Source organism: Pholcus phalangioides, unplaced genomic scaffold (assembly GCF_987345545.1).
Source record: "Pholcus phalangioides strain wild (caught in Gottingen) unplaced genomic scaffold, Ppha-v1.0 ptg000008l_1, whole genome shotgun sequence".
In the NCBI taxonomy this organism is placed as follows: Eukaryota; Metazoa; Arthropoda; class Arachnida; order Araneae; family Pholcidae; genus Pholcus; species Pholcus phalangioides.
In genome coordinates this window covers 23,785,486-23,806,792 of record NW_028301601.1, presented here as the reverse complement: position 1 = coordinate 23,806,792, position 21,307 = coordinate 23,785,486, and the positions used below count along the sequence as shown (strand labels likewise).

The 21,307-nt window shown below is 41.0% G+C and overlaps 1 protein-coding gene across 2 annotated transcripts in view; it reads right to left on the bottom strand.

The window, feature by feature from the left end:
- The window catches only part of raw (NDT-like domain-containing protein raw), a 128,734-nt gene extending 111,308 nt beyond the window's left edge, over positions 1-17,426 (bottom strand). Inside the window, exon 1 of one of the 2 annotated variants that reach the window (XM_089234397.1) lies at positions 17,280-17,426. The gene's annotated coding sequence lies outside the window, so the exon portion shown is untranslated. Of the gene's footprint in view, positions 1-16,847; positions 16,948-17,279 lie in introns of those variants that run through there. The other variant, XM_089234399.1, reaches the window with a different exon arrangement.
- Positions 17,427-21,307: the final 3,881 nt, after the last annotated feature.

The following is a 21,307-nucleotide window of genomic DNA, read 5'->3' as shown; positions in this document are numbered from 1 at the left end:
TCGTTGTTTATATTGAGGAGTGATCGGAAAACGCGGAAATTTACATAAAAAATTCTTGAGAGTGTTTATATGATGATGCAAACAGAGAACTGCGGCATTCTCTGACCTCCGGTGAAGCATCTACTCGTTCTTGACGAGAATAAAAGTCCTTGAAATTGTTTTTTTTTTTAGTCTACTAAGCAGGACCGTATAAACGCGTTCTGAGGGAGGGGGGGCTACTTTGCGCTTAACCCTTTAAAGCCTCGTTCACATGTGCAAATATTGCGATAGCATTGGGAGTTGTAGCACCGGCTTTTCCTTCGTAAGGAAAGAAATTAAGAGTAGTCATTGGTGAAAATTCTTGAATCACGTTTCAAACCCGCTCTTTCTATTTCCCATGTGAACGGGGCTCTTTTAATTTTCCTGATCCCAATTATAATTGCCACATTAGAAATCGCTATACTCTCTGGAAATAGTCACCTAATTTCAAGAAGGATTTTTTCCTCGATTGCGAGCTGATGTAAAATGATTCCCTCCTCCTCCCCAACAAGAAACCACGAATATTGACCCTTTCCCTCCCCCCCCCCCCCTTCCCGTCCATCGCTTCTATTTCCATCACTATAGCCCCGTTTACATGTGTAAGATTGGGAGGTATTTTTGGTGATTATTTACCTGCATGGCAACTTTTTTTCCTCCTGGGGGGGGGGGGGGGAAATGGGACGGTTATCCGTTAAAAGAGTCCCATCTCTGTTGCGGAATAATGGTGAGTGACTCCGACCTCCTCTCCCATAATCCTTTGTGCCGCGAAAACTACTGCAAGTTCCTTCGTCAACCATCTTGAACCAACCACTTCCGTTCAACCCACGTAACCAGTGACGACTTCCGGAAGGAAGAGGGGGAGGAATACCGGCGTAAACTAAACGCCATGTAAAAGGGTTGTAGCGAAAATCCCTGTTGCTACGGGTAACTTCCCGGGATATTTTATTGCACATGCAAACGGAGCTTATACAAAAACACCTGCCATGACGTACGTGGCTTTCTAGGAAGAGAAAGAAGTATTTTTGTATTATTTACACTGAGCGTATATTTCTTTACTGTGATGAGAAAATGGGGGATGAAGACTCACAACAGTATTTTTTTTTTTTTTTTGCTCCTTTTATTATCTAACTTTCAACAAAAGCTGGCTCCACCCACTGGCAGTTGATTGAATGGAGGAGGGGAGAAATGGAAAACAGGTTTGACACTGTAAAAATAACTTCAACGCGTTTTTAAAACCCTATATATTTCGGGGTGACTGAAATAAAGCCGATCAAGCTTGACGAGATATCTCGGGATTGCCACTGAAAGGGTTAATCTGTCATTAAATTTGAGAGGGGCGGGAGATCAGACTTGGATATGGCATACACAGGTTGTACAGAAACATTGGCGAATTCTAAACCCCTGCTTTCCCCCACTCGTTCCGGCCCAGGTCGTGAGTGACTGGAAATACATACATACAAGTTAGCTGTATTTAGAGATGGATGTCCAGAAAGTTCTGGAATTTATTCTTCCGAATGACGACAGGTGTTCGGCACCTTGAGGTTTAGGAAACCGGGGGATGCACAGGCAATAAGTTTCCTCTTCCAAGGGTACTAAGGGCTAGGTATCAATGGAATTTTTATAAGCATTTAAAATAATAATTCCCGCCTCCACTGGCTACTACTACTTAACCAAAACATGCACCTCGTACACATTCCTCTACGGAATTTGTAACGAATCGGCACATGCCGGAGAATGTGTGTTCTGAGTGAACGCTTGTGGCCCTAACGTATTTATGTTGTCAAGTTGCGCTTGTTCCGTATTCACGCTACCATCTGGCTTCCAATTTCTGAAGTTTAAATGAAAATGCTGGGATTTTCATGTTTTGCCAGTATTGTGTTGTAGGCCTGCTTGCTCTCTGCGGAGAGACTTTTCCAAATGGGGAAAGACCGGCTCACATTCGTGCCTCGAAGCTGGAAAACCGCGGAAAACCAACTTCAACCGGGTATCACTATGTTGTCAACGAGGTTCGAACCTGGATTCTCAGGGCGAGAGTCCAGCACGATGCCCCCTCACGACCGCATAGCGGCAGGCCTCCACTGGCTGCATGAAACAAAATAAGAGGGTTACAGGTGAATAACGACTCGACAGGTAAATGACAACTAGTTCGACAGGTGAATAACGGGGGTGGGGGAGGGGTTCCGACAGGTGAATGGCAGGAGATGTACAACTGGTGAACGATTACTGCCCCCTGGTGTCCAACTGGTGAATGATAACTCATGTCCCTTTTGTTTCTCTCAAATAACAACTTCGGTCAATCGCTATGGACAATTTGAAGAAAGAAGGAAAGAAAGGGCAAACAAGCCGCGGTGAGTGCAAGTTTCAGAACCATTGTCACAAAGGGTATATTCCTGATTGATAACTCCCTTCTATACGTTATTTCCATTGTAGGCCTACCTATTGAATGCATGCTATGCATCTGCGGCAAAAGCATTCTATTCTCTCTCTCATATAACCTCAATTTAGACTTGAGATTTTGTATCTTTGCTGCTCCGCATGATAGGTTTAAAAAAAAAAAAATTCAACGTCACGCAAAACTAAATACAATTATGACTTTTTATGAATTTGGAGATTACGAAACGCATCAGCAAAAAAAAAAGGTTCGTATTTATAATTACTGTATATTACTGTAATATATACGCGAAAAGTAGTAGCAATAACAATGGCGTGATCGCAAAAACATTCGCTAATGTCCGCAGCGAGTGCAATCTCCGTTGGTTGGTTGCGTACTCAGGCGGCGGAATTTCAACATGGCGCTGCAACTGTGCAAATACGCGCGAGCATTCCTCACGCGCTTCGACGACAGCCAGGCGAAAACAAAAACCGAAACATAAACACAGAAAAGAAAGATTGAAAAAAACAAGTGGCTCTTATTTTTTCATTGTTTTTGTTTGATTTGGTAAATGGACATAGACGAGGAAATATATATTTTCAAAACACTGAATGAATATACAGTCGACACCGTTTATTAGAATCATTGATAATGTTATCATTCGGGTATTGTTATCACTTTTGCAAAGAACGGAACGAACCAGCACCATGACAGGGCTGGACGAGAATCGAAAAAAATATATACCGTATATATATTTAGGCACCTGCCCAAATTTCTTAGGAGCCAAGTACGGTAATTCGCTCAAGAAAAACGATCCTAAATAATATTTTCGTTTACTTGTCCCATGTTAAAATACGTAGCGGAATGAAATCAGAAACACACACTACTGCGCAACCCTTAGAATCCATTTTAAAAACTTACCCCAATTTAGCGCCCAAATTTGGAAAATTTTAGGCGACAATACTGATTTTCTAGCCACCATCGCAACCTGACACCTGGGATTTGTCCAGCCCTGCTATTACACAGAAAAAAATCTTTTATAGTTATCGTTTATGTTATCAATTTTCTTTTTCATCGAAATTTTTTTTATGCGCGTTTTGTAGCTAACGTTTAAATCAAACTTTGTGTTAAGTTGTGGTTACAAGGGCGCAAGACTATTGGAGGCTAGAAGGTGTTACCTCTACCCCTCTCTTGTTGTTAAACTTTTCCATACTTAATGTCGTAATCAGTCTGTAGTATTCGTTGTGATCCATGTACGCGTGGAGCTGTTTCTTGCAATGTCCCTTTTGAAGGCAAATATAAGACAAAAACTTTCCTTCAGCTCTTGGCCGGTATCAATTGACCAGATTCAAATTTCATTTTCTGAAAGGAATCATTCAAGTATTACGTGAGCATCGACGGGGTGGGGGGTTGAATTTGCCGACTTTTGATGACAATGGGGGGGGGGGGAGGTTGAATGATGCTTACGACATCAACTACTCTTTATAAAGAATATGATGTATTCGTAATGACATCTTTACTGGGTGTGCCAAAAACGAGAAAACCTTTCCCTAGTTTGTGGGCACCTGAACTAACATTTCCTTATTAATAAGTCGTCTATAGAGCCCCTTTAGTGATCTCCAAATATTCCGCGGATCCTTCGAGTGCTCTATAAATGTGTCGCGGGCCGCTTAAGTGATCCGGAACTGTGCCACGCGTCACTCCAGTGATCCGTAAATATGACGCGGATCGCTTAAATTGTCTGTGAATGTGCCACTGGTCACTTACGCTGTCTGTACGGGTCATTACGCCATCTGTAGGTCTATTTACCAAATTTCAAATACAATAATGTACTTGATTGTAGCGTATAATCAATGACCTCAAAGCTTCAGAGTCTCAGTGTCTCGTGGTTTCTCCAGACAGCTTACTATTTCGCCACACGCCAACTCCGGCCACATAGCGATACCGCAATTTACTGCCATTAACTAGTCAAGTTGGAAATGAGGGTGCCATCTATCGGGGGTCACCTCAAGCTCGATAGGGAAATTATCTCGTTCTGTATTTTCCCTCCGGTTCGAACCTGGGATCTGACGACAACTTTCGCAGTGGTTGCCACCACGCCACTCGGGCGCAGCCATCTTATTATTCCTCAGGTTGAGACACTGGTTCTCAATTATGTCACCCGCGGCTAAACTTCCCCAATTTATGAACCACTCCAAAGAGCATAAAAAGTTACACAAATTGATATCTCCAGCAACGAATTGGTTAAAAAACCCGAAATTTCACTTTTTTATAACAAACAAGAAAGGTTCAGAAACGCTGTTTTAAGCGATTTACAAAACCTGCGGGAATCATCATATAAAGGACGGAATAAGGCTTTTTCCCTCCAGAGACCATTCTTTCCTTGTTATTGGTGGACCAAATGGCAATATATATCAAGAAAGGACCCTGATGAACGATGTGGGAAAACAAACAAGCCGAGGAATCTGCCAAAAGAGAAGGTCTTCGGACGACGAACCAATGAAGCGTGGTTTCGGAAGCAAAACAAAAAAAAGGAAACATGGAGAGAGTTGAAAGAACTCGGTCAAGGAAATTATTTTAAAGACCAAAATAATCAACGACCTTCTCTTTTTCAAAAGAAACAAAAATGAAAAAAAAAGATGGAGCTGTGGCAATAGAGTGAGAAGAAGAAAAAAAACGCTATTATCAATGATTGGCAAAGTGTTTCCGAGTATCAAAATAGAGTATTTATTTACAAGCACATTGGAGTTGTTTTCTTCACCACAAGAGACTCCTGATCTATCATGTATAATAATGGATTTTGTTTTCTTACTTTCAAAAGGAGAACAGCGATGTCTACAACCGAATGCAATGGGAATGACCTCAAAAATAAAACTTGACTGAGTAGAGTAAACAAGATGTTATTCCACATCCGCACGCTATTCGTTTTCGTTATGGCATTTGAAGTGATTCCGGAAAGCCTTCGGAAATACGGTCGGCTCCGCTTAAACGGATATCGATGTGTCCAGCACACAATATCCGATTAAGCGGGGTATTCGATTATGCGGGGAACAACTAAATTGCCGTTTCAACCACCGTTAGTATGGTTCGTGTGTAAACAGACGAAGTAAACAGAAAGAGTTAAACACACGATACGTAAGGGAATACACATAAATGTGATGAAGAATTACAAAAAGAACTACACAAGCTGACTTTCAGAGATGTACTTCATCAAATTATCACTCACACTAACGAATTGGATATGAGTGGTATTGAATCACTTAATGAAGATAATTATCAAACCTCAAATGAGGATATGGACAATTTTGATGGAAAAAATAGTGACAAAAACCACTCACTCTCCCGCTAAAACACATAAAACTGACACGACTACTAACAAAATTAATGAGAATATGGTAACATTAATTGAAGAATTTGGAAACATTTTGGGAAATGCTAAGATTGACTCCCAAAAAATACAGAAAATACTTGCAGTTTTGATTCAGATTCTCACAACACCTGAAAATAGCTCAACAAACTAATGCTCCACCCTGGAACGCTAATAGCCTACAAGGCTCCAAACAATTTTTCAACAGACTCTCTTAGATTATCAGGTTGATATAGCTCTTGTAAATGAAACATGGTATTGTATAGAAATACTTTATTCTCCACATAACCCGCTATTTTTTAATATCGATTTCCTTGTACCTAGAACTAAAATTTTGATAAAACAAATTGATTGGGCTGCTTACACAAGTAAATTAGCAGACATAACACCTACCATTGTTGAAAATCCTACTTCAGAAGATATTGATCAAGCTGTGGACGAAATTACAGACTTGATCAAAAATACCATTGAAACATCTAGTGTTACTAAACCGAAAACCAATTTGGTCTTCCACGAGAAATCATGGATAAAATTAGGTACAAAAACATAATTCAGTGCCGCCTGGCAGTCGAGTGGTTAGGGAACTAGCTTCTCACTGTGCAGGTCTGGGTTCGAATCCCGGTTCGGGCATGGATGTTTACTAACACTAACAAATTCCCTGGACGGATCATGCCGATCCCTTGGGAATACGTGAGAATCAAAAAAAACCAAAAAAAAACCACATAATTCGTAAAAAGTAAAAGTAAGATAAAATAATTTTGAATAGATTGCAAAAAGAAATTAAGTTGGAGGTCGCGGCCTATGTGAATGAAAGATTCTCCGACTTTGTTGGGAATGCAACAGCGGAGAATGGGAATATGTGGAAAGCGTGGCGCATCTGTAAACCCAGAAGAGCGCCCATTAACAAAATTAAAACTGGTGACAGTAACATTGTATACACGAATCAAGAAATTGCAGATGCATTTGCGAAAACTTACGAGAGGCAATTTTCTACAAATAGAAACCAACCGATAACCACAACACTACTACTAAACCCAGACATGCACCTCGTCCATATTCCTTTGCGGAACCTCTAACGAATTGGTACGTGCTGGAATGTGTGTGTAGTGAAACCTGATGTGAAGTTTGTTTCTGTGTAATGCTTGTTATGTATAGTGCTGCCATCTTCCACCAGTTTTTCGAACTATGAGTGAAGTGTAATGATTGAATAATTAATCGTTGTAGGCCTATTGCTCTCTGTGGCGAGACTTTTTAATGGAGAGATCGGCTCGCATTCGCGACTCGAAGTTGGGAACCACAGGAAACCAACTTCAGCCGACCACCACTGCGGTGACGGTGGGGTTCGAACCCGGATCCTCGCGACGCGAGTCCGTCATTATGACCACTCAACCACCGCAGCGGCGATAACCACAACACTACGAATTAGACGCAAGGTCTCATTGTTTATATATAATCATATCAACAATCCTACAAACCATATGGAACTTACCTTTGAAGACCGGGGACACCCCGCTTCCCATCTCAGAGAGATATCGAAGCGTTCCCGAAGGATAGGTGTGTCCGGAAAGTTTTATTAAAAACAACATAACATGACCACCTCAGACGAAGGCAGCAAAATAAAATAATTTGCATAAAAATTGATCGTCAACTCCTGAAGTCATATAACAAATAAATAAAATCTAAACAATCAACGCCAATGAGCAATCAAAATTATATACGGGATTATAAGATGGCGGTGTATAGCTGTCCATCCCATAAGAATATAGTGATCGTCAATTGATCGAATGATTGCCGATAATCTTGGAATATAAAATTTCGAATCACGGTGAATTAGTCGCAGTCATCATCGTCTAGGCCGCAAGTCGTTACCAGAATCGTCACCGGGTGAACTAAGATCAGCACAATTCACTATATAACCGAGTAAATAACACTTAATTCGTCCTTGCCATCAGTGACTTGTCCATCACCTCATTGCAGGTGAACTTGCTTCTGTTTTCCATTTATCGGTTACTTTTGTTGACGCCGACGTAGTCGAAGATCGTATTTACTGTTAAGATCAATCACTGGGGCTCTTGCCGGTTTGAACTCATCATCGCTCCCACCGCTCAGACGCGCACTTCCAGTCTTCTTAGTATGTATGCGATGTAAGTTGCTATCAAGGAACAATATAATCCACCGCACCCGAGCAAGGCCCATAGGGCTCTTCAAAACTCTTCTTTTGAAACACAGCCGACCGTTTTCGGGAATAGCACCAAAATGAAATTTTTTTTGTATATGGGCAAGATGTCAGGTAATGCCATAAAGATCCAATCTCACCACAAGCACACATGGCGTTGTCTGACTTCTTGAAACGTTCTAGATACGTCGGTAATGGGCCAGTTATCATAATGACTCTCTCTAGACCAAATGGTACCATTCCACCGGACGCGTTTCTGTACCTTGTACGCATCTTTATGTGCATTCTTGTCCCATAGCTGTTGCCACTTTTGTAACAGGTCACTTTTTAGCACCTGTTTGATGTGACTGCGTGGTAGCAAGAGTTGTTCTTCCGTTGAGAGATTAAGAGCATCTTTGGCTAATCTGTCCGCAATTTCATTCCCCGCTATTCCTGCATGGCCTTTGACCCATTTCATACTGATAGACGGATGGTCGTATAAATGCTTGCGTATTCGCCGAGTATTTTCATGTGTAGTGCGCTGATCACGAATCGCATTAATACTAGACACGCTGTCAGTATATATCGTCGTCTGCTGATTTTGCTTAACCGCCCATTCTACTGCAGCTAGTATGGCCAGAACCTCCGCCTGAAAGATACTGTTCCCTTGACGCAACCGTCGACTCCAAGCCTCTTCAACAGATCCTTCTGCATTCATAACTACGTATGCACAGGCCGTGGATGTCTCTGTTTTTGAGCCGTCCGTGAATATACTAATAGCTTCATCAGATGAGCATTGTTCCGCACAAGGCAGCGGAACTTGATTCTGGAACAAGTCCACACTGGGATGATGAAGCCAACTCCTATTGTTCCCTTCGTATGCATCAGGTGTTATAAGAATTACGTCCATCCAAACCTCCTTACCCAAATGCAGGATTGTAGATCGACGAGCGTCATATTCAACGTATAGGCTGAGCGGAGGGTTTTCCGTAGCAGTATACAGAACATCATTGGCCGTAGTTCTGTATGCACCAGTTGCATACAATAAGAACGGACGTTGGGCAACATCTAGTAATTTACGGAGTCTCTGTGTCGGGTTTTTATACCAGATGGCGCTTGCTTATGGAATTTGCCGTTGTACAACAGATCTGTACAAATTGTTCCTAAATTTTTGGCGTATACCCCACTTTGGACCTGCTATGCGTCTCAATTTTTGCATGGTGTCTTGGGCCTTATCAATTTGTTTCACCACATGCGTCGTGAATTTGAACTGATGGTCAATATGCACTCCAAGATATTTCATGCATTTAGATATTTGCAGTCGAACACCATTGATTCTTATGCAGGGGCGCTTTTTCTTGGGGTGTGGCCATAGTAATTTAGTTTTAGTCACCTCCATGCTGTATGGAACTTACCACAAATGAGGAACTCCGGGCTCTTATTCATAAACTCGATATTAAAAAAGCCCCTGTAGTTGATGGAATCAGTAATAAAGCACTCAAATGTTTACCAGAAAACATTATTACTCATTTGACAAATATATTTAATTGTGCAATCTCTTCTAATTTTTTCCCATCATCTTGGAAACACTCTATAATTAAAACAATACATAAAAGAGGAACAGATCCTCCAGTTGCTCAAAACTTCAGACCTATCAGTCTTTTGAGCAACTGCAGTAAACTGTTCGAAAGAATTATTGCATCAAGACTGTCTAAATATATGCTTGACAACAACATAATTAGAGCTGAGCAACATGGTTTCAGACCTGAGCATTCAGGTGTGACTCAGCTATTAAGAGTCACTGAATTTATAACTGATGCCTTCAACTATTTTGATTTTGTTGCGGCGGCCTTCTTGGACATATCAAAGGCATTCGACAAGTGTGATTATGCAACCCTGCTTGAAAAAGTAATTGACATGAACTTTCCACCTCACATGATTATTTTCTTTTACAGATACTTACTCGGAAGAACTTTTCAGGTTAAAATAAATGACTCTTTTTCATCAACAAAATCTATAAGAGCATCTGTGCCACAGGATTAATAATATTCCGGGACCTCAAAATGGAATAATATCCCTTTTCGCTGACGATTGTGCTGTACTTTACAGTAGTAGAGATGCTAATCAAGCCTTTAATAATCTACAAGACACAATTGATGAAATCGAAGATTGGTGTGAAGAATCAGCTATACAGCTAAATTTTGAAAAGTGTAAATTCATATTGTTTACAAGGAGACGTAAATTGCCAGATAGACGTCTACATATAGGTAATCAAATTTTAAGGCCAGAAAGACAAATCAAATACCTTGGTTGCATATTGAACAAAAACTTATCATTCACTAATCGCATTGATCATGTCGCGAACAAAACTAACAGAGTTTTGGGAATGTTAAACCGAATTACTTTCCCCCAAGCTAAACTCACGTTAAAAAATAAAGTAATCCTCTACAAATCAATTTTAAGACCAACAATGCTATATGCGTCCCCAGCGTGGGCCCAGGCTTGCAAAACAAACATGAAAAAAACTACAAGTTACTCAAAACAAGATCTTGAGGAGATTTGTAGGTGCACCCTGGTAAGTAAGAGGAGTTAATATAAGAAATGATTTGAACATTCCGCATATATTTACATACATTAAACAATTGAATACAGAACAATTCGACAGAATGCTAAATTCTGATTTTGTACACCTCAAAGAAATAGTGAATTACGACATAGGGATCCTAAGGAGATATAGGAGACCTAGACAGATAATGCACTTGGACTGGGAGCTACTTTAAGGCAACATAAGTTATTTATCAGGTAGGGGAAATATTGTACATAAGTGAGCATGTACTTTTCATCTCTGTAATTTGTAAAATTAAGGAGCCAGCAATTGCACACAATTGTATTTTGTGTCCGGATAGAACTTTATCTGCATTTATCCATATTTAGTCGCATTTATTTTGTTTTTCTTAACCGCATTTAATCACCTTATTGATGGAACTGTGAGAGAGGGAAAAAAAAGTGAGAGTTGGACTTTCTACTTGAACATTTTTAGGACATCATAGAATTTTTGATTGAATGGGAAAAATTTTCTGAAGGCACTGCACTGAATACTTGAACAGAACTTTCAGGTATGCTTTTTGAATTTTGATGACAAAAATTGAAGGGTTTTTTTTCCCCTCACGACACCCATGTGATGTTTTTCCCCTTTTTCACCCAGAACAGATGTCATGATCGAATGTACCTTCTCCCTTGTGATGTTTTGTGGTGGCACTGTGTATGTTGTGGCGGCATTGAGTGCGTTAGAGTAGACAGACAGACCATGACCGATTGGACTTTTTCAAATCAAGCACTAACACAAACATGCACAACATAATTCTTTACACAAACAATATATACTCTTCCCTTTCTTCATAGGCCTTCATGGCCAGCTTGTATGCTGACAGGCGGCCCATAGGGCTGGGAATCGGCCAAAATTCAATTCTGGTCTGGTATTTCTTTGAAGATGACGCACATTAAACGAGATACTTCAACATTATATCTACGGGAGAAATTTTGTTTCCAGAGGTTTATTATCCGAATGAGCGGAGTATCAGTTTATCCGTTACCCGATTAAGCGGGGCCAACTGTATTTCTTCCACTGACTTGACTAATTAGTCTTCAGTGCATACATGCACAACCCGCGGCCCTCGGAGTTATTTGATGTGATTCCCGATATCAAACCTAATTTTGTAAAAATGAACCAAGCGGCACATTTTCATATCACTTCAGTGATTCGCGGTGCGGTTCTACATCACTTAAGTGGCCCGTGACTTGGTCGCAGATCAATTAAGTAGCCCGCGGCGTATATACAGATCACTTGAGGGGGGGGTCTGCGGCACAGACCAGATCGTTCAGGCGGCCCGCGACACGTCTTCCAATCAATGAAGTGGCCAGCCTCTCTCCTAAAGGTTAGTGCAATGCGTCGTTATTGTTTTATTGCAATGAAAACTCTCCCATAAGACCATTCCCACTAAGTTTCTGAACAAAAATTGCTCCTTTGGAGAGATGAACCCTCGAAATAAATGAAAAAAAATTGACCTGGAAAAGTTTTTCAGGTCCGGAGAAAATTATTCCATAGCTTAGCACAAGGGATCAACGAACCCGGAGGGCGATTTATGGTTTTTCTTCCAGTTGGGTTACACAGACTCACCCCCCTTCCTTCTTTCATTCTTGTCTAATTTTCTCGACCACTATGCCTCAAGTGACGTCCTGGGCTATACAGCCTATTTGACCCCCCGCCCCCCCCCCATAGAATTTACACCGGTATGCAGGATAGAAATAAAGAATATATTTACAATACCATATATTGTTCATTTTTTTTGCTGCACACTGGTTTAAAAACCAACAGTCAACTTTACTTTAAAAATTATAACATATTTTTGTTTTGATTCGATAGGTGGCAGCAGAAGTCGTTGTACAAATTCTGTATTTTAAGCAAATAAAATATCGGAACGGGAAAGCAATAGAATAAGAACTCATTCATCAATGTCCAAGGCAACATAACATAATCTGACTCGCAAATCTTTTGAAGTAATCTTTAACAATCTTTCATTCGCACATCACTGCTGTAATTGTAAGATATTGTGCCTCATTTTCATCATATTGTATCGTAGAATTATTTCCGTCACATACTGTTATGGCCCCCACAAGGGTGGGGCCCGGGGCGATTCTCTATATTTTTCGTTTTTCCACGCTATAAATCCATTATAAAAGGGCCCCAATAAAAATTCTGCTGAGGGGGGGGGGCGGCGCGCCAAAGGTCCCAGCCTAGGGGGACCCTGTTTCAGGATATGGGGGCCATGTATAATGTCATCAGCATGTCATTTATGTAACATCAATATATATGCGCTTTCAAGGGCGCAGCGGGGGGGGGGGAGACTTGGGGTCTGGTGGTCCCGCCTCCGCCCGAAATGTGAGAAAATGACCAAAAAAAGGGGAAAAAGATGGCCAAATCTATTGTTCTATCACTTTGGTCCCCCCCCCCGAACGAAATTTCTGGCTACGCCCCTGTGCGCTTTCATTATCCCATATTGTTAATTTAGTTCCCGAGGAGGTTGATCTGGTAACTCTCCCGGGGTTGAAATGTTACTTCCAATCAACATTCTCATTTCTCAACTTTCGCCGCCATTTAATGGCGTGAGATGACTTATATGTCATTATATCGAACCAGCTATATTTATCAACTAATGCTTCAATGAGGGGGGGGGGGGGTCCCTTGCTCTCTCTCTCTCTCTAGGTCCCCTTTTTTTTCGTCACTCGCAAACCCTCTAGGTCACTGGTTTAATCATTCACTGAGCAAGACACTCCCTCTCTAGGCAGAAGTGGATTTTTGGTGGGCTACAAAGCCGCAACTAGATGCTTGGTCACCCGGGGCAAGAGCGCATTTTGACGTCCCCTTGTAATGTTGAAGGAGAGGTTTCAGAATGAAATTTGCGCCCCCCTCGTGTCTAGTGCCCGGATCACGAGATCCGCCTGCACCCCCCCCCCAGTTGCGGCTTTGGTGGGCTGTATACAAAATTTTCCGCCCTTCTCCCATTCAACTAATTTTCTTGATCACTCATCCACCAAATTTGACGACCTCCGAACTTGCTGCTCCACTGGGCACACAATAGCCCGTTCCACACACAGCCCCCTCCTTTTTTTTTTTCTTTCTTCAAGCAACATCCTTAGACAATGCAGCATTTCCGGAACACAATTTCAGAAACGCTTCAAATCATCCCCCACCCCACATCTGGAGCCACGTCCTAGAGATCTCTGGTGGGCCCCCCCCCCCATCTATAATCAGAGCTGGACGAATCGCAAAAAAGTGCCGGAACAATTTTTTAAGCGCCTGAACAATTGTTTAGGCGTGAAAAAAAATATATTACCCAAAGAAAAAGGTCCAAAATAAAGCTTCTTTTGACTTTTTCAGGACATAGTGACCCTCTTTCATATGGGTAGATATGCTGCTATAAATTCCAAACATTTTGCGCTGATCTCAGCCTGTAATTTAGTAATTACGCAAAGAAAATTTTAGGCGCCAATACCAATTTTTTAATCGCCATGGCGGCCTGGAGTCTGGGAGTTGTCACGCCCTGTCTGTAATGGATAAAAAGTGAAAAAAAAATAATAATTTTTGTCCCGGGCCCCCTGGGCTGGAGTCCTGCCAGCCTAACCCTTGTGGGGGAGGGGGCATGACCATCACACTACATGCCAAATAGGAATATAAATGGAAAAAATTTTTTAAATATGGACCCGCCAGACAAAAATTTAGCATCAAATAACAATTTTCGACCGACATAGTTATTTTATTTATTGTTTAAAAAGTGTATACAGGGTTTCTTTCGTGACAGTGCGGTCTTTGCACATCGTATATTCATAGGTGGAGATAGACTTGGAAGACTGGAGGGAGGCACGGTCATTATTGCTGGGGGGGGGGGGGGGGCACGATGATGATGTCAATTCATATATACATTTATACATTAGATCAGTCGACTCCACCTTTGACGCTGGAGGGGCAATGCCCCCCCCCCGTATCACCGCCCATGCGTATAGTATCTAGGAGGCTTTGGCATGACACGCTTACTACACTCCTGAAATCTCTCCACTCCTAAAAGCAGTGGTTTTTCAACCTGTGGTTCGCGGATACCCGGGGGTCCGTGAGTACTTCGTTAGTGGTCAACGGGATCTTTTTCTTTACTCCATTGCATGGATTAGCGATGGGAAATTGCAATTTATTTCTACTGTAAACTATAAAGAACATTACATTTTGGACATTATGGGGGGAAGGGTTGCTGTAAATGTCAAGGGTAAACTTTGGAGAGTGCGGGCCACTTCATTGGTTTGGAAACATGTCGCGGGCGACTCAAACCATGTGGAACTGTGCCTTGGGCAGCTACAGTAATCTGTAAATGTTCGCCGCTCAAGTGATCTGGGACTGTGCCACGGGGTCACTTGAATGATCTGAAAATGTGCCTCAGGCTGCTTTGGTGTTCTGGAACAAGGCCGTAGTTAGGGGCAGGACACGAGGGGGTGTCTGGTTCCCCTCCACCCCCGAAATATGAGAAAATAAAAAAAAAGGGAAAAACTTCTCGGTCCCCCTCCGAATGAAATTTCTGGCTACGGGCCTGATCTGAAACGACACCGCATGTTAATTAAGCGATCTATAAATGTGCCGCGGGATGATCAAGTAATCTGTAACTCACATTCACAGGAAAAAGCCGCAAAGTAAAACAATGATTAAGTTCATTTCAAACAAAATTAGCTTTGTGGTCGCGGGGAACATCAAATGACTCTGAGGGCCACACATGGGCCATGGGCTGAGCACGTATCCTCTAAACTGACCTTCGTTACAGGGGGTGGCGACATCAAAAGGTTAGGAAGCACTGCCCCAAAGGACCCGTGGACCACTGGTTAATTAAGAACCCCCCCCCCCCCTTGGTATATAACATCAATTGTAAGTTCGATTCCCGACGCGTAAATATATAATCAAACTTAATGTAATACGATGTTTTACATTGTATTGTATTACATTGATGTAATACGAAATGTTTTTTTGGATTTACGTAAAGCATTTGACAGCGTTGACCATAAAATACTTCTGGACAAAATTAATAAGGCTGGTATAAGAGGAAAAATACACGACTGGTTTAAAAGCTACTTAACGAACAGAAAACAGGCAATTAAAATTAAAAATGAAATAGGATCTTTTAAGCAAATAGTAAGCGGTGTCCCACAAGGATCGGTACTCGGAGCGATACTCTTTTTGATTTATGTAAATGATATACAACACCTACAAATGAATGGAAATATTATTAGTTATGCAGATGACACAGTGCTCTTCATTTCCGATAATGATAACCTAAACCTTAAATATAAAGCGGAAAATGATATGACAATAATTTCACAATGGCTAAAATATAATAAATTGACCCTTAATTTAAATAAAACTAAATTTATGCATTTTCAATTATATAATAACAGAAATATAGAACCAATAACAATACAATATCATGTAGGTCATTGCTCACGCAATGAGTGTCGCTGTACTGAAATTAAGGAGTCCGATGAAATAAACTATCTTGGAATCGTTTTTAATAAAAACCTTAAATGGAAAACTCAAGCGGTGACAGTAAGCAATAAATTAAAATACATCAATACCAGGATTTACTGCTTGAAAAATATTATATCCCCTAAATTTCTTCGTACTATTTACTTCGCATGGATTTTACCAGTCATACAATATGGTATATCGGTATGGGGCGGTGATTATGACTCAAATATAAATATAATAAGAAACACTCTGAGAAAAGTTGTGAATAATGTATCTGAAAAAATAAATATAATCCAAGACTGTCACAATGATTATAGATTTAACATCAATAAACTCTATCTTTACAAAATATTATTCTTTATTCAGAAAAATCCCGATTGGTTCAGAATTAAACACCAGCAGAGACAAACAAGACAACACGGAATTCAATACGCCATAATTAAACCAAACAAAACCATAATACAAAAACAATTCATATACATAGCACCTAAAGAATATAATAGATTGAATAACGAAATAAAGACGGAAAAATCACTGCACAAATTCAGAAAACTACTCATAAACAAAATCAACACAATTGAATATTAATCCCATATACATGCATCTTTTTTTCTCTCTTTACGAATGTAATGTGAAGACAATATTATATTTTAATTATATACACCATTGGTCTGTTGTCAACCCCAATATATACTACACTATCAATATGCCCTGGACGGATTATGTAATCCCTTGGGCTAATATATAAATGGTAATATATATGTTTTTTTTGTTTTTTTTTTTTTTGTATATTGCGTCTGTATTATATGTTGTAATATGTGTGTGTGTAATAAATTTCAATTTCAATTTATTTATTATTACGAGATTAAATACGAACCTCTTGACAATACACTTATATTTCCCAATGTTTCAAGACACAAGCATTAATTTTCACCATGTAGATCATGTAGCACATCACACCCAAAACACACACACACACTGACAGCACAGCACAGTGTTGTTGACATGTATTGTACGTATTTTTCACAGGGTAAAAAGGGATGTCTAAGGTAAGCGGTAACGAATCCAAGAGATGTTATTAACGGAAATAAAATATAAAAGGCCGCTTTTCGCCTATACTTGCATAAGCAGCGAGAACATTACCAGATGAGTAAAAATAGAATATTTGCCCTGCACCATTGGAAACATGCCAAACACACACACACACACTGGAAAAGTAGTAGTAGGCCTACTATTGAAAGAAGTTATTATTGAAAGCTCATGTTTTTCAATGTTTTTTAAAAAAGTAATTATAATAATAATGACTCACTTCGTCCATTGCCCAGCATTATAACCGATATCGGTATTAGAATATTTATCCGGAAAAATTAATTACATAAGGAAGGATATAAATTTCAATGAATAAATTTATGGTTTTTTTTTTGTTGACACTCACAACTGCAGCATTGACAAAAAAGAACCCATAGAGGTTGTAACGATAGCGCCATCTGTTAGAGGGGATGTTGACTAGAGTTTAGTTCCAAAGATGCTTGTGATATTTAATTAACCAAGGGGGGCACAGGCGGAGATACGGGAAGAGGGGGGGGGGCCCACACCAGCGTCAAAGGTGAAGTTCACTAATCTAATGTATGTATGCATATATGAATTGACATCCTGATTATCGTGCCCCCTCGGAAATAATGGCCGTGCCTCCTCCCCAGACTCCCTATCTATTATAATCTATCTCTGCCTATTCTTAAGGGGCGCTCAAGCAGGGGCGTAGCCAGAAATTTCGTTCGGGGGGACCAATTTCAGCTCAGCTCAGCAAAGTGATAGAAAAATAGATTTGGCTTTTTCCTTTTTTTCGGTCATTTTCTCATATTTCGGGGGGAGCCAGACCCCCCACCCCCAGCTACGCCCTTGCGCTCAAGTATTACGTCAGCAGATTTTTAACTATTTACGGCACCCCCCCCCCCCCTTTTCAGCAAAATTTCGTCAGTTCTTCCCTTACCTTCTAACGCATATTGGGATCAGAGACGTAAGCTGGAAAGGAGGGGGGGGTGCACGAGGCCCCCTCCTTATGCCCCCCCCCAGACGATCAAAAATTTATTTTTTTGATGCAAAAACAATATTTGAAAAAAAAATTATGATTTCTGAAGAAAATACCTTTATATGTTATTACAATTAATTCAATTCCTGTTAATTTCAATGCCAGCTGAAGGCGAAGAACTCAAAATTTATTTTTAAGAAATTTTGACCCACCCTCTAAGCCAGGCATCTTTAACCCGTTGCTCGCGAGAACCACGGTGCTCCCTGAAGCACTCAGTGACCGATTTCGTGATCGCGAGTACTTGGTTCAACAAGGAAATTTTTGAGAATTTTCCAGTTAGGGCCTCAAAAACATCGCTTGGTCCGGGGGCACATGGTGCTCTTAAGACGACCCTGGCTCAATCGACATAATACAAAAAACGCCCCCATTCCGCGGCCACCCCCCTGTATGCGGTCAGCTGCCAACCTGTCCGCGTCCACTTCCTTGTAGATAAGAGTTTTTTTAAAAAAAACAAGTTTTGTGCGGTTTTTTTTCTTCCTAGTGCCTTCAGAGTCATTATCTTCAGTTCATAATTATCAGTTCAATTATCGGTTCATAATCTTTATGAATCGGCATAAAAACCTTTTTGGATCAATCGGATTTTCTGTTCTATGGCACTACCAGGCAGGGCTGCAACTAGATACTTTATCACCCGGGGCAAACCGGCATTTTGTCGCATCTTGCAATGTAGAAGATGCAGTTAAAGGGTGAATTCGGTGCCCCTTCTGGTCCAGTGCCCGAGGCACCAGACCCGCCTGCACCCTCCTAGTTGCGGCCCTGCTACCAGGTCGGAAACAGGACGATATACCTAAGGAGAAATCCGTCGTATATTACACTGATGGCTCCAAACTGGAATCAGGTACAGGGGCTGTCTGTATAAAAACCGTGGGAACGGAGATCGTGTATAAATGGGCGGCTAAACTGAAAGGAAACAATTCAGTATATCAAGCAGAGATGCTCGATATATTTACAGTAGCTCTGGATGCAGCTACAAAAAGGGCGCAGACTGTAATAAGATCGATAGCCGTTCGAGTATCCGGGCCATTCTAAATCCGCTCTCTGAAAACGCAATGGCGAGAAAGATAAGGAGTATACTTGTATCTCAACCATCAATACGCATCTCCTGGGTAAAAGCCCACAACGGCCAGTGAGGAAACGAGCTAGCGGATGCGGCAGCCAAAGAAGCGACCAATACTGGAGACTTTTGCGATGAACTCTTGTATGTCCAGCTTCTTACACCAAGGGACATCATAGCAAACTGGCGACTGGATTGGGATATGCCGGAGGCATCAGGAAGATCCATGAAGTTATAAAGAAAGTAGATACTAGGAGCAGAGGCTGGGGTCACGCGATCTCATCTCATTTGTCACCGTCATGGGCCTTTCCCGGCAACCTTACATCGCTTTAAAGCGATTGCCAACGATAAATGTTCTTGTCTTGAGCCTGGCACGCCCCTGCTCTACACCACATGATGTCCAGAAACGACGCCCTTTCACTTCCGTTCGCCGGCTGCACATCTACACAGACCATGGATGCTTGGCATACTACGTCGAGAAGAATCAAAGGAAAAGATAAGAAAAATGGTGAAATTCCTTGAGGAACATCCTGGGAAGATAAGGGATCCCTCTCCTCCAGCTCCTGTAACTCCAGTACCAGCGTTTCCGTTAAGGAGATCACAGCGTCTTCTCACCCTGGCAGTGCGCTGGTGGCACTGTCGAGGAGCAGGATGAATCCCAAATCTAATCAAGTCCCGGAGATATTTTAAAGATCTTCAACAGTGATCAAAAGCGAATTGGACTGAGTGTATTGAACTCCCTGAGCGCAATGGGGTGCTCTGCCCTTCTGTCATACAATCCCTGATCAATCAAATTTCTGATTGCGCCTTTTTTGCGATATGATTTTATACAACTTTCTGTGATTATTTATTATCCGTGCCCGTTGCACTTTAACTTGATTGATTTGATGCTTCGTTTTACTTAATTTTTAATTTCCTTACACTATATGTAATCTTTGACGTATCAATACATATTGGTTTTGCCGGAGATTCCCTGAACCTCCCCCTCCGGGGGGGGGGGCGAAGAGCTTCCGTTGCTTCTTGCGACAGAGCCTGGCTGTCTCGCGATTTTTTTCATTTCTCCAAGTTGGAAATATTTGTAAATAGGATGACAAAGAGGCTAATACTATAGCTGGTGAGGCAGTTGAAGAATTTGTTCCCGGAGTGACAGGGTAAACCAGACAAAATTGGTCTATGATCTTTACTGAATAGGTAAAGGATAGAGGTTTCGGCTTTGAGGATACTTTCTTCACAGATTCAGTCGAACAACAGTGAGGGAGTAAAAGAAATGTGATGCAAGAACATGTACACAGTACTTGCTGTAAAGAAAGAACAGATCCCGGGTAATAACATATTAAGGAATTGGTCGGATGATCTGGTATTTCAAGTTCTGCATAAGATACAATGAAACCTCGACATACGTAACGATACCGAACGAACCAAGAAAAAATATCTTTGTAGAGGAATTATCTTTAAAAATCGACAGTCAAAATTATCATCACGTGTCATCAAATTTATTCCTCTGTTGGCAATATTTCAGTATCACCAAAAAATGCGCTTTTGAATATTTATTCGCCGCCAGATATTTTAATTGATTAGCTGATAAAAGAAATCAAGAGTTAGATGTGTATTGCTCCTGTAAAGGGGGGTTTATCGCAATACACTTTGGTGTGTCGCACAAAAAGTAGCCATATCGAACACTTTCGGTGATTAGGTGATGCCCAACACCGATGTTATTAGACGTCCTCGGAAGAACTGAAACATGAGTCAAAAAATATATTAAAGGATATTTCGAGCGAAAAATAAATAAAAATAATAAAAAAGTTGTTGGGTTTCAAAATCCTCGTAAAAATATTGTTATAGAGGAGTTTATCACAGTGAAGGATATCATTGTATCGAGAGAAGTTTAACATTACAGACTATAGGCTGTTCCAAAAAATATTCGGAAAAATGCCGTTGTAGATGGATTTATCGTTATATCGATTATCGTTGTAGCGAGGTTTCACTGTGTATGTATCTGTTTTGTGGGCATTGTAGCATAAGATTTTTTGTGACATTGGAAACCGTTATTTTGACACGCCCCCTGAAATGTGCTTTTCCTGTCACACAACTCCTATTCGGCGGTCACCTCCGCAGAAGGCAACTTTCTGCGGAACGCCGAGTGGCCGACTATAGGAGTTACTTAGACTAGTTACTTATAGGAGTTACCGACTCA